General features: G+C 43.6%; 1 long non-coding RNA gene across 1 annotated transcript; it reads left to right on the forward strand.

The window, feature by feature from the left end:
* Positions 1 to 3,235: 3,235 nt before the first annotated feature.
* Positions 3,236 to 4,056, forward strand: LOC109199629 (uncharacterized). The gene is made up of 3 exons (XR_002059944.2): positions 3,236 to 3,432; positions 3,560 to 3,802; positions 3,899 to 4,056. It is a non-coding gene; the product is annotated as an uncharacterized LOC109199629 (long non-coding RNA).
* The last annotated feature ends 9,321 nt before the right edge of the window (positions 4,057 to 13,377 follow it).

The following is a 13,377-nucleotide window of genomic DNA, read 5'->3' on the forward strand; positions in this document are numbered from 1 at the left end:
TTGAATTGTCAATTCTGTCATGGCCCTGGGTCTTTTGACCTAAAGTTTTGAGTTTTGTGCGTTTTTGGCATTCTGTATTACGTTATGTCCACCTGTTATTCCAAAGGTTTATTCTATGGTCCCTGGGATATTCTGTTTAGTTTTGTTTATTGGATTCCCTGTGTTTGTATAGTTGTGTGAATTCTTGTGACTTGTTTCCCCTTCTTGTGTTTTATTCCATTATGTTTATGCATGTTTCCCCATGTCTGCTCTCTCCCTCGCGTTCTCTCATTCCCTCTCATCTGCCTCTCCTCCACTCTCGCATCATGTTTCCTGTTTTATTGTGAAGGTCCTGTGTTTCCATTTTCATTCTGTTCCCCCTGTCTTTTTATGGTTATTCATGTCAGTTGTGTTCCTTGTGTGTTCTCACTTCCTTGTTATCCCTCTGTGTATTTAGGTCCTCCCTCTTGGTTCTGTGCATGTCCCTGTGTCCTTCCTTGTGTATTTAGTGCTCCCATTATAGTTCATGTTATTTTTCCCAGTTTTGGTTGTGTATCACTTTTTCGATTCTCAGTAATAAAGCTGTATTTTAGGTTCACATTTTGCCTAAGTGAGTTTGCGTTTGGGTCCTACCCTGCCTGCACTCAGCTGCTTTATGACACCATCAGTGCATCAGGAAGATAAACCCAAGTGATTAGGTGCTTAGTAAATAATTCAAGCAGCTGAAACGTCAGGAGGAGGAGGTCAAGCAGGAACCATCATGGAAGGACAAACCCTTGTAGGATGAAGCATTAATCAAGGCTCCAAGTACAAGACCAGTAGAGGCTGGTGTTTACCACACCAGGCAGGACCCTAGGTGCAGTCTGTGCAAAGATGCCCGCCATATAGTCAAAGATATTAAATTGGCCCTCCAGTGAGATGACAGTGCCCAATGTGGCACACAACTCATTTAAGTTTGAGACCCCTGCTGTAACTTCTTACAAACAACCTCCACTGCTTCAGCAACTGAAGCACAAGTGAAAGATCAAACATTATATGAGACCATTGTTTCACCTGTTCAATAATGGCATCTCTCACCTTCTCAACAAAATCCAAAGTGTTCTGGATGTGGTGTTTGGAGCTGCTTACAAATGGGTTGTGGACAGAAGACAGAAACGTCGAGGTTTTATCGGTGACCAAGCTGACCATCCACACAATTGGTCTTAAACGTACACCCTGTTTATGTATCATTGGTAACCCATAACACACCTCTTTCACCATCTTATAAATCAAATCAAATCAATTTTTATTGTCACATCACATGTGGAGGTACAGTACATGCGAGTGAAATTCTTGTGTGCGAGCTTCACAAGCAACAGAGGTGTGTAAAAATACAATACCATAAAAACAAGCAAAATATAAGAATGGCTAAATCTGAGAGTTATATAAATAAATATATGTGTATACTAAATATGTATATCTACGTGTATATATGTGTGTGTGTCTGTGTGTGTATGCATATTTTACAAATTAAATAGAGTAAACAATAAAATAAAATATACAGAGGTTGGCAGTTGGACATGCAAAACAAGTGGCATTTATATACAGTATGTGGGTTTAGAGTGAATACAGGAGAGGGCTCAGTACACACCCCTGTGGAGCACCAGTGTTCAGTGTGATGGGGGATGAGGTGATACTGCCCAGACAGGAAGTTAAGGATCCAGCTGCAGAGGGAGCTGCTCAATCCTAGATCCTGCAGTTTCCTGTCCAGCTTTGAGGGAACGATGGTATTGAATGTTGAGCTGTAATCTACAAACAGCATTCTCACATACGTCTCTCTTCTCCAGGTGTGACAGGGCAATCTGTAGTGTCAGGGCTATGGCATCATCAGTGGACCTGTTGTGGCGGTATGCAAATTGTAGAGGGTCCAGTGAGTCAGGTAGTGCAGAGCAAGTGAAGTCCCTGACCAGCTAATTGAAGCATTTGCTCACGATGGGGGTCAGGGCTACAGGTCACCAGTCGTTGAATGAGGAGAGGGTGGAGGATTTGGGTACAGGGACAATGGTGGCCATTTTGAGGCAGAATGGGACTACAGACAGAGAGAGGGAAAGGTTGAAGATGTGTATAATCACTCCAGCCAGCTGAGCCGCGCATGACTTGAGGACGCGGCCGGGAATCCCGTCCGGACCAGTAGCTTTGCGTGCATTCACCTTCCTGAAGCACTTCCGCACATCCTCATCAGACACTGTGCACACTGTCCGGTCTCATGGTGTTCGCTGTGTCGAATCATGCAGACCCTCATGCATGACACAGACACATAGATAGATAGATAGATAGATAGATAGATAGATAGATAGATAGATAGATAGATAGATAGATAGATAGATAGATAGATAGATATGGTGGCCCTGAGAGGCCAAATGGACTGCAACTTCAGAAAACACTTGCAAAAAGAAAAATGCTGCAAAAAGAAAAACGGCGCAAAAATTTCTTTCTTTATTCATTATCTATTTCTTCAGTCATTGTGAGACGCGAGATTGAGCCTCTTAAGGGGGCCTCTTAATGCGTGTTTTGTTTGGGTTTCCACCAGAGTGGAATTACCAAAAATAGAGGGTATAGCCAAACATATTGTGGCGAGCTCAGACAAGGAGGAGACAGAGCTGTCGTTTGGTCTTGCTTCCCCGAGTTGCCGGGAGCACAGCCGTTTTATTTTCCAACAGAAACAGAAACACACCGCCGCTAACCAAACTGCTCAGCATAGCTTAGCACAACAACAACAGCAAAAAGGCGCTCTCTCACCCAGGAAACACAGTCGCAGAGAGAGCGTCGCCCTGTAACCATGGTAACCGTAACACTGCCGCCTGGAACAACAGAACATAGCTGTCAAGCAAAACCTAAACAGTCCTGACCCGCGACAATATGAAACAGGAAAATACCGCCGTCTAATCCATTTATTTCAACAAAGTAACTGTATTCTAAATACCACCTTTTTAAACGGTAAATGTAACGAAATACAGTTACTCATATTTTGTACTTTAAATACATAACGGCGGTACATGTATTCCGTTACTCCCCAACACTGTGCGCTGACCCCAATATAAAGTGCATTACAGTAATCCAGCCGAGTGCTAACAAAGGTATTCCGCTACTCCCCAAAACTGAATACACTTACTCTGTCTGTGTGTCTGTGTGTGTGTCCTCCAGTGTCTCTGTCAGTCTGTCCAAACCTTCAGCAGGTCTTCAGTGGATCTTCTTCAGTGTATCTGAGTTGTGTTGATGATGGACAGACAGTTGATGGATGGACAGTGAAGAGGACCAGAGGAGGACTCACTGAGGACTGTGGAGCAGCTCCAGGCTTTGGGAGGCTTCTTGGTTCCTACTGTGTTCTGGATCGCTCCGTCTCCTCTGGGGGAAACTTCTCCTGTGTGAACTCATCTGGACAGCAGAGCGATGAAGTGTCCATCATTGTTTCAGGTACAGACAGATGTTCCAGCTGCTTCTCTGTCTCTGTGTAGATGTTTCCAGATGTTGGATGTAACATTCCTGTTTTTCCAAGGACATTGTGTCATGACTCTGATCTGTTTGTGTCTCTGTTGGTCAGATAAAGGTGTGATCTTGGAGATTCCTGCACTTCCTGTGAGGACAGGAAGTGATGTCACCCTGCGTTGCAGAGAGAGGAGCGGTGACACAGCTGCTGCTTATTTCTCTTTTAATGGACGTCATGTTGGATCTGATTTAAAATCAGAGCTCATCATCACCAACATCCAGCAGTTTCATGAAGGTTTCTACTCGTGTGCTACTGATAAATCTGGAACATCTACTCAGAGCTTTCTGAGGGTCAGAGGTCAGAGGAGTGACATCACTTCCTGTTTACAGACATAAACTAGCCTGTTGACCTGATAAGAAACTTACTTAATCACCTTCATCATGTCTCCTGCAGATCCTCTTCCTCCTACACAGAGAACTCCTCCTGTGAACTCTTATTTCACTAATGCTTCCTCACCTCCTCTTCAGCCTCACAACTCTATTCTCACACCACTCATAGCAGGTCTTCTTCCACTGGGCCTTCTGGTTCTGGTTCTGTTTTTCTACAGAATAAAAACAGGTATGAAGTCTGTCAGATTCACCTGAGCTAAGGACACCAAATCCTAAATGTTTCCATTTTGTTTTTTGTTGTGGAATCTCAGCTGCTCATAAATTAAATCAAATTCAATTCAATTTTATTTATATATAAATCACTACAGTAGTCACGCAATGTCCTTTATATTGTAAGGTAAAGATCTACAATAACACACTATAGCATACCACAGAGAGTCAACACCAGCAGGACGTAATCTCTAGATGTTTCAGTGGGAGATGCTCTGGGGCGCTGAAAGAATAATTTAAAGCAGCTGGAATACGAGGACAGTGTGGTTTAGCATCATCTGGCTAAAATAATGAGATATTCAATGTGTTAACTGAGGCCTGTGGAGTCTGAGGTGTAGCTCTTGACTTTTGGTTTCCCTGAGGAGTGTTTGAGTTTGGGGTGAATTAGCTGGAACGTCCATTCCTGGGAATATTGGCCCTAATGTGTTGCACTTGTCAATAATCTTTTACAGTACACAGTAAAATTTAATTAGTTCTCTGCTAAAAAAAAAAAAAAAAAAAAATCAAATTTGTTGCTTCAAAAGAAAAACGTTACATTTTAAATAAAGCTTACTAAAGATGGCTAAGATAGAGCAACATATTCACCACACAGTGCTAAGTATAATTAGATTTTTCAGAGTGATCAATACTAATTGTTTCTCCACTGACAAACATTTAAAGTTCTACTAAATTAAAACAATATGTGGTAACTTACTTTTTAAAATTATATTTAAAGAAAAAATATCTTAAACTAAATCACATTAGGTTTTATCATCCTTGCACCTAATCTATTCAACACTTAATATAAACACTCTAGGAAAGTATGGTTTCCTCACAGCAAAAAGGTCCTGAATTCAATTCCACCATCAGTTTTCATGTTCTCCCCGTGTCTCAATGCATGCTCAATCATCCAGGTAAGTAAATCTCCAAAGGTTGAATCTGTTCATCTGGACGTTTTCAGTGGGAGAAACGTTTCATCATCATCCAAGTGACTTCTTCAGTCTCAGCTGACTGCAGGTTATAAACAGGACATTTGCATAATGACTGACACCAGCCCACTGAAGGAACAATGGGCTGGGAGGTCATTAATATGTAAATTGTCATGACCATTGATCAACAACCACTGATCAAACTGTATAGCCGTGAGACCAGTTTTCCTGTGCTTCACTCGTGTACGTTCATTCGAAGAGGAAAAAGAAAAACTTCCACGGGACTCCGATATGAAAAGATAAAAACAAAAATAAAATTTATTCCACAGCTTTTCTTACAGGAGCAATCAGGTCTAACTTATCCTCTAGAACAAACATACTATGGTAGAAAAACAGTGTGGCTCTACTGGCTCTGTGTCTTGCCTCTGCTATACTAGTAGAGACAAGACACAGAGCCACATGGTTTTTCCTACCATAGTATGTCTCTGCTATACCACTCATTTGCAGAAATCCAGGATGCCGGGTTTTTAACTATGAACCAAGCCTTTAAGGCAAATGAATGTATTCACAGTTTTACTTAATCAAGCCAACATGGATCCACTAAAATAATTTTAGCTCAACTATTACCATGAATGTACTTATTAAATTTCTTATTGCATGACTATATTAACTTGGCTCTCAGAAAGACCACTGATCAATGGCCATGAGTACCATTCACAGAGAGTTGGGGAATGGCTGCAGTCACAGGATTGTAAGATGGTGACAGATGTACCCTTAGGCCCCCTCCTCGATACAGAGATGGTCTTTCCCTTTTCACATAAATGGCCTCCTTCACTCCGCGCTCAAACCAGCGTTCTTCCCTGTCCAGGATGTGTACATCCTCATCGTTGAAGGAGTGTCCACTGGCCTGTAGGTGTAAATAGACTGCAGAGTCCTGGCCTGACGATGTGGCTCCTCTGTTGTGCCATCCGCGTAGCCAGATGCTGTTTGGTTTTCCCGATGTATAAATCCTGGCAATCCTCCTGGCACTTAACAGCGGCTTGTGTCAGCCACCAGCAGACAGGACAGACTCTCCAGAGCCACCTGGAAACAGACGACCATGTGGGAGCAGTGGAGTGCTGAAGCAGCTCTCCAGAGCCCCCAGCGGACACGATGGAGTGCTGAAACTGCTCACCAGAGCGACCAGCAGAGACAGACAGCTGGAGCAGCTCACTAGATCCCCCAGTGGAGACAGATGGCGGCGTGGGAGCTGCAGGCAGCAGAACTGGCTCTCCTGAGCCTCCAACAGGAACAGGTGGCAGTGTCGAAACCGTGGTTGGCTGAGCAGGTGACTGGGTTTATGTGCGAGCTGATGACTGAGCTAGTAACTGAATGTCGAGTTGATTCTCCAGAGCCCACTGAATGAGGAAAATGGCTGGATGGGTTCTCCTGAGCCTCCACTGGAGACAGGAACGCCTGCAGGTACCTGCTGGACACTAGCCACTCCCACCTGAGGAGTAGGTACAGGTGCAGAGGTTGGCTCTGTCCTGGCCAACCTCACGTCAGGGACCAGCTTGGACGCTGGGGCAGGCTGGACACCAGTCACTCCCACCCGAGGAGTAGTTATGGGTGCAGGAGTGAGCTGGTTCACAGCCGCCTGCATCCTGGGAGCTGGGACACTCACCGGCAATGGCTGGCATCTGCTGTACAAAAACACTACAAAACAACTAGTGAGGGAAACAGAGAAAGAACTAGCAAAAACCTAAACTGGGGACAGCTAAACATAAGAACATGTGGAACTGCTGCTGGTCGTTCATACTGTCCATGTCCCAGTTTGTTCTCTGAGTTTCAATATCTGCCTGGACTGCAGGTGGTTACGGGCAGCTTAGACACTCTCTGTGGTTTTTCTGTTTCCTTCTCATCTTTACAAGAAAGAGTCACTCCTGTCCTCCAGAAGATGTTCCCTATGCTGAGGTAACCATCAGAAAGACAGCCAATAGGAGAGGTAGGCTGTAAGAATGTGTGTGTGTGTGAGCTCTGATGCCAGACATTACATCATCAGCACACACAGTGTGTCCTCTTTAAGGATGTTAGCAGAGCTTAAATTTACTATGATGTGAATCATTAACACGTGGCCTCTGTGTGTGTGCATGTGTGTGTGTGTGTTCCAGATAAACATCCAACTGATCCACAGATCAGAGATGAGTTTTATGAGGGTGTAGTTACGCTACCAACTCTGTATCAGAGCAGAGTGTGAAATGACAAACATGCACAAGTTGCAGTACCAGCAGAGGGAGACATTCTGTTTCCAGCCAGCATGAAAACAATCCCAGCACATGTAAGTACATATCAGACACCTGGTTCAATCTCACCTGGCAGAGAAGGTGCCTGGACTGTACTTCGTACCTTCCTCGGTCAGTAGCAACTGGTTGGCTGTGAATAAATCATCGCCCCCTGCTGGTACTTCAGCTAAAGTACATGTGTCCATTTCACACTAAGGAGAGGAAAGTGTGGAATCCACACTGTGGACCAGCGTGTCTGTTAATCACTTGCTGTGATATAAGAGGATAATCATGTCTGAGAGGTGGAGGATATTTAACCATGACCTGCATGGTCGAGAGCCCGAGAGCTCAGCCCCAGAGCACGGGAAGTCTAAGGAACTTGGAAAGAAAAGCAGAAAACAAAAGAAAATCTGGGACTCTCCAACAATTTCTCTTAGAATTAAAGAAGCTTCTCGGATGAGAAGCAACATCTCTAAAAGAAACCTAAAGAAGTGCAGATGCTTTTCTTTCCAAGCTCTATAGACCATGATGACCTACATGACTGAGAACCTTCACAGGCGAAGAGCAGAGGAACAGGGTATTGCAATGGTCTCTGCAGTCCTTCATCAGTGTTTCTATGGATTAACTTTCATGATGGGACAGACTTTATATTGGCTTTATTAAGAACAGCAGATGAAGATAAAATCATTTTTATTTGAGAAATGTCCTGAAACCATTTTGTCCCCAGTCTGGATCTGTTCTTTGTGGGGTTTCTATCAAAAACAGTTTCATGGTTCTCACAGAGCGTTTCAGACGTGTTTCAGAGACACGTTCAGCTGATTCAGGTCTCTCAGGACTGAGACGTTTCCTGTGTCTGATCCAGCAGCATCACTTCATTCATGTCTTCAGGTCCTCCTGAGGTCACTTATTGTCAGGTGGCCATCAAACCTCAGAGGAAGGCTGGCAGGAGGACAGGTACCACAACACCACACACATACACAGTAATGGATGTTTTCATCTACAGGCTCAGAGTTGTATTAATATCCTTCCTCTCGCTCTGACTCTGTAAACCAGTATATTACTGCTCTGATGTGGCCTCTGTAGAAAAGAGTGTCAGGCCCTTGAAGTGCACACAGGTGGGTCTAAATGTGGTGCTTTAACTGAGTTCCAGCATTTTTATTAAACATGTTTTTCAGGTCATAATTTAAGCTCTGTTAGAAACTGCACCAATACCATCAGACATAGATCTGTGATTTAGTAGGAAAACCTTTCATATCTGTGATGTAGAGGAACATACATGAGCATTGGAGTCCTGATCTTCTGAAGATACCTTCACAAAGTTAATTCTGGGTAAAATTTAAAGCTGATATCAGCATGTGTGATTAAAAAAACCTTCTTCAGATAGAAGAGTTTCCTCTGGCATGTTGAACAGGTGAGTCAGCACTTAGATCTGTGGGAGCTCTGTAAAGTGTTCACAGTGACTGTGGGTCAGTAACAGCTGCTCACTGAGTCACTGACATACACTTCAACATCGTGTGACATCCTACTGAAACTGTAGAAACAGCTCAGCAGCAGTTTCTACTGCCGTCTGTAGAGGGCGCCAGAGACATGCATGTGAAACTGTTAAAGACAGATGACCATGTGGTCTGTGTGTTACAGAGCAGTCAGCTGATCCAGGTGTTGTGTATTCATCACTATGAGTGCCAGCAGAGGTCAGAGGTGAAACCAGCTGGTGAGCTCAGCCTGATGGATGACCTTCATCCTTCACTCTGCTCCTCTTCATCACGCTGTCTTCATGTTCGATGTTCCAGTAATCCTGATCAGAGTCGGCTCTGAGTTCATTAAAGAAAGACATCGTCAGTGGAGCTCTGATACCAGGATTCACCATGGCAACCAGTAAATGTCTTCATGTTTACTGGTTTCCCTCCATTTGAACCCAGTGCAGTGATGAACGTGATGACTCGTGGCTGTTAAACAGGCGCTCTGATGTTTCTCATAGATGAAGCTGTGATCAGAGTTTAAATGTTAAATGTGATTGTTGAGCTGACAGAGCGTCCACATCAAACCTGTGGGACGTCTCACTGATGGAGCAGAGGTCAAAGTTCAAAGTTCAGCTCTGTTGGTGTCACATGATTAAACCGTCATGTCACGTGATTACTTTGTTATGCTATATTAACCCGTTCTGCTTGCTAATCGAATGTTTCCTGTAAAGTCTTCTCTGTATGGGCCTTTGTCTGATTTTAAAGTGTTACATGAAGAAACTTGAAGCTTTTTATGACTTTATGAATAAAACTCACCTGAAACCTTCCTGTTTTTAAGACTGCTGCATTCAGATGCTCACATTCAGCAGCTGTTGAGCCTCACAGCTGAGATATAACAGGACATAATCATTTAAACTAAAAGCTGAACAGACAGAAACAGAAACCACATTCAGAGCCAAAGACCTTTGACAAAAGCCACATAATCACGGTAAACATAACATGTTACGTGAAGTCCATCATTAGGTGTGTTTGAGTGTTTATGAAACACTGAGACATACATACATAAATTTATGCAACAACCAGCAGAGGGCGTCTGTGAGCCAGTCCTGTCTGAGGATTCTCTGTTTGCGGCTCTTCTTCTCCTGTCAGCAGCTTTCTTTGGTTCAAGGCTGGCAGGACATCTGGGGTACGGGGCCCAGTGGGCTGACGCACATTATAGGGCTGTTGTAAATTATCGCACGACTAATATTGTTAATGAACTACAATAGCTCTTATTCCAACTATGAACAACTCTGCACAGTAGACTCCCTCCCTCTGTGCATGTTTGTCACACTTATTGATTCCAATCATTAAACAAATGCAATATTAGACAAATAAAACCTGATTAAATACACAATGCAGCTTTTAAATGATGATTACATTTATAGACACAAAAACTTATCAAAACCTACCGGGCGCTGTGTGAGTGTGCTTCTCATCAGTGGAGCGTTTGCTCAGACAGTGAAAGTGGTGAAGCTGAAAACGTCTCTGCTGCTCAGACTTCAAACATTCAGTCGCCATTCAGACCCCGTCTGCCTCTCTGCTCCTCGGTGAGTCAAACGTTCATCTACTTATTGATTCATGATATCATCTGAGCTCCAACACACACTCACAGAGGAAAACACACATTTAGGAATTCACCCTGGACAGGACACCAGACCATCTTCAGAGTCAACTGCATCATTCAAAGGCTGTGTTTATTAGAAAATACCCAAAATGTCGAAACTGAGAAACTGTGGGCCACAACTATTAATCACTGAAATCATGTGTTTCTAGTCTTATAAGCACAGGTGTATAAAATCCAGCCGCTGCCATGCAGACTGCATTTAGAAACATCACTGAAAGAATGGATCTTTCTAAAGAGCTCAGTAAATGTGAGGCTAGTAATGTAACAGGGACGTGCCGCTGAAACACGTTGGTTTGTGAAATTTCTTTGATTCTAAATGTTCAACGATCGACTCTAATTGAAATTATTTTACAGTGGAAACATTTAGTAACCACAGCGGCTCAGTCAGGATATATCAGACCACATACGGTTACAGAAGACAGTCGTTGAGTCCCGAGGCACATGGTGTGAAAAAGGCGAAGCTCCAAACATCCTGACACTGACAGACACTGTTCACCGGGAGCTTCATCATCAGGGGGACAAACTGCTGCAGTTTAAAGACCAAATTATTCAGTTTCTAGCTTGATATAAAAACATACAAACTACATAATAAGCTGACAACCAACACTTATCATACAACCTGACTGAGCCTGAAAGAAGAATGGCTCATGCAAATACCAATTTCCCTTGGAAGACCCTGCCAGAGGTAATTTGACCAAACAACTAGAACTTTGGATCACACTTACAGTGACCTCTGACCTTTAGTGACCTCTGTCCTCCTGTTGCAGGTGTGTGTGTGCTGCTGCTGTCTGCACCAACTGTTTCTGCAGGTGAGTTGATGAAGTGAAAACAATCAGTGAGACTCCAACAAGAACACAAATACATTTACTCTGTCTGTCTGTCCTCCAGTGTCTCTGTCTGTCAGTCCAAACCTTCAGCAGTTCTTCAGTGGATCTGAGTTGTGTTGATGATGGACAGACAGCTGATGGATGGACAGTGAAGAGGACCAGAGGAGGACTCACTGAGGACTGTGGAGCAGCTGCAGGCTTTGGGAGGGTTCATGGTTCCTCCTGTGTTCTGGATCGCTCCGTTTCCTCTGGTGGAAGTTACTTCTGTGAGAACTCATCTGGACAGCAGTGCGATGAAGTGTCCATCAGTGTTTCAGGTACAGACAGTCAGATGTTCCAGCTGTGTCTCTGTGCAGATGTTTCCAGAGGTTGGATGTAAAATTCCTGTTTTTCCAAAGACATCACATCTTGACTCCTCTCTGTTTGTGTCTCTGTAAGTGTCGCAGAGACACAGTTGAGCTGTTTAGTGGTGAAGGAGGAACATCATCAGCTGTTTCTTCATCACAGCACACAGGAAGTGCATATTTTGCGCCTTCGGCCCCAACTTATCTCTCTCCTGGTCACCTGGTCCAGCCCTAACTATATGCTTTAGCAAAAAGGAAAGTTTGAAGCCTAATCTTGAAAGTAGAGATAGTGTCTGTCTCTTGAATCCAAACTGGAAGCTGGTTCCACAGAAGAGGGGCCTGAAAACTGAAGGCTCTGCCTCCCATTCTACTTTTAAATACTGTAGGAACAACAAGTAGGCCTGCAGAGTGAGAGCGAAGTGCTCTAATAGGGTGATATGGTACTACAAGGTCATTAAGATATGATTGGGCCTGATTATTTAAGACCTTGTATGTGAGGAGCAGGATTTTGAATTCAATTCTGGATTTAACAGGAAGCCAATGAAGGGAAGCCAAAACAGGAGAAATCTGCTCTCTCTTTCTGGTCCCTATAGATATGTCTATAACAGAAAAGCCAGAGTGTCCTTCATCTGATGAACTAACTCAGAGTTTTACTCAGACCGTCTTCCTGGAACAGAACCTGTGTGTGTACGATGAGTCTCAGTGTGGTGGACTGAAGGTCCTCAGGAGATACATGTCCCGTTTTAGTGGAAGAATCAGCGATCTAGTCTGATTTTTCCCACTGAACTCTTTATTCTAAAACATTTAGAGACCTGAGCTCCATCACACCTGTGGTACCAATGTGCAGGTGTGTTGAGCTGCTGAGTGGTCAAGTCCTGGTGCTGAGCTCAAGCCCACTCTGGGGTCTGAGAGACTCTTTGTTCTCTGAAGTGTTCACGTGTGTCTGTGTGGAGTTTTTAAATGAATCTCTAACTTAAACAGCTGTGAGAGAGCATCACTCACAAATCTCAGCTGCTGCAGCGTGACATCTTTATGAGCGACAGCACGTTAAAATCAGATCAACCACAAAATCCAGATGTGAGGGTGAAGAGCTGTTGCTTCATCATCATCATCTGCTGTGTGGGAATACCTCAGATTTAGGACACATCATCATAAATAAAACGAGTCATACACAGAGAGTGCAGAGTTGTGTTTGCGCCAAAAAACAACACAGCTGACATTTCAGAGATCACCTAAATCATAAACTGGACCCATAATCTGATCCACTTATTATTCTCATACATTCTCAGTTTCATCACTGACAGAGCTTTAGTCAGCTGTGATTGGTCGGTGAGCCTGATGGATGACCGCTGGGCTGATGTCTGCACTGCTTCCCTCCCGCAGTTAATGCAGCATTGATAACATATAAAACATACAAAACACATAAAACCCCAAATCATCTTTTCATGAAATGGATGGTTGAATTTAAAATTACACACATACTGGTATTATAAAATCATGTTAGCACTGAGCTGCTGTGCTATGCTGACACAACCATTATCAAGCTTTTATCTCAGTAATTATCATTCGTGTTCCTTTGTTTCCTTCAGCGTTTCTATTCTGGCAGAGATGAATTCTATGAGCATCATCACTGCTGTGAAGCTGGTCACCTGATCACAGGTGCGCCCTCCTGTGGCCTTCAGGTGCAGAAGCATTTTCATGTGAGGAAAGTGTAATAGAGTGGACTGATTGTAGAAGTGTTACTACCACCTAGTGGTAACTAGGCAGAATGTCCTTTTGTAAGGGAAGTTGTCTTCAGGAAGTAGTG

This window comes from Oreochromis niloticus, unplaced genomic scaffold (assembly GCF_001858045.2).
Source record: "Oreochromis niloticus isolate F11D_XX unplaced genomic scaffold, O_niloticus_UMD_NMBU tig00000678_pilon, whole genome shotgun sequence".
In the NCBI taxonomy this organism is placed as follows: Eukaryota; Metazoa; Chordata; class Actinopteri; order Cichliformes; family Cichlidae; genus Oreochromis; species Oreochromis niloticus.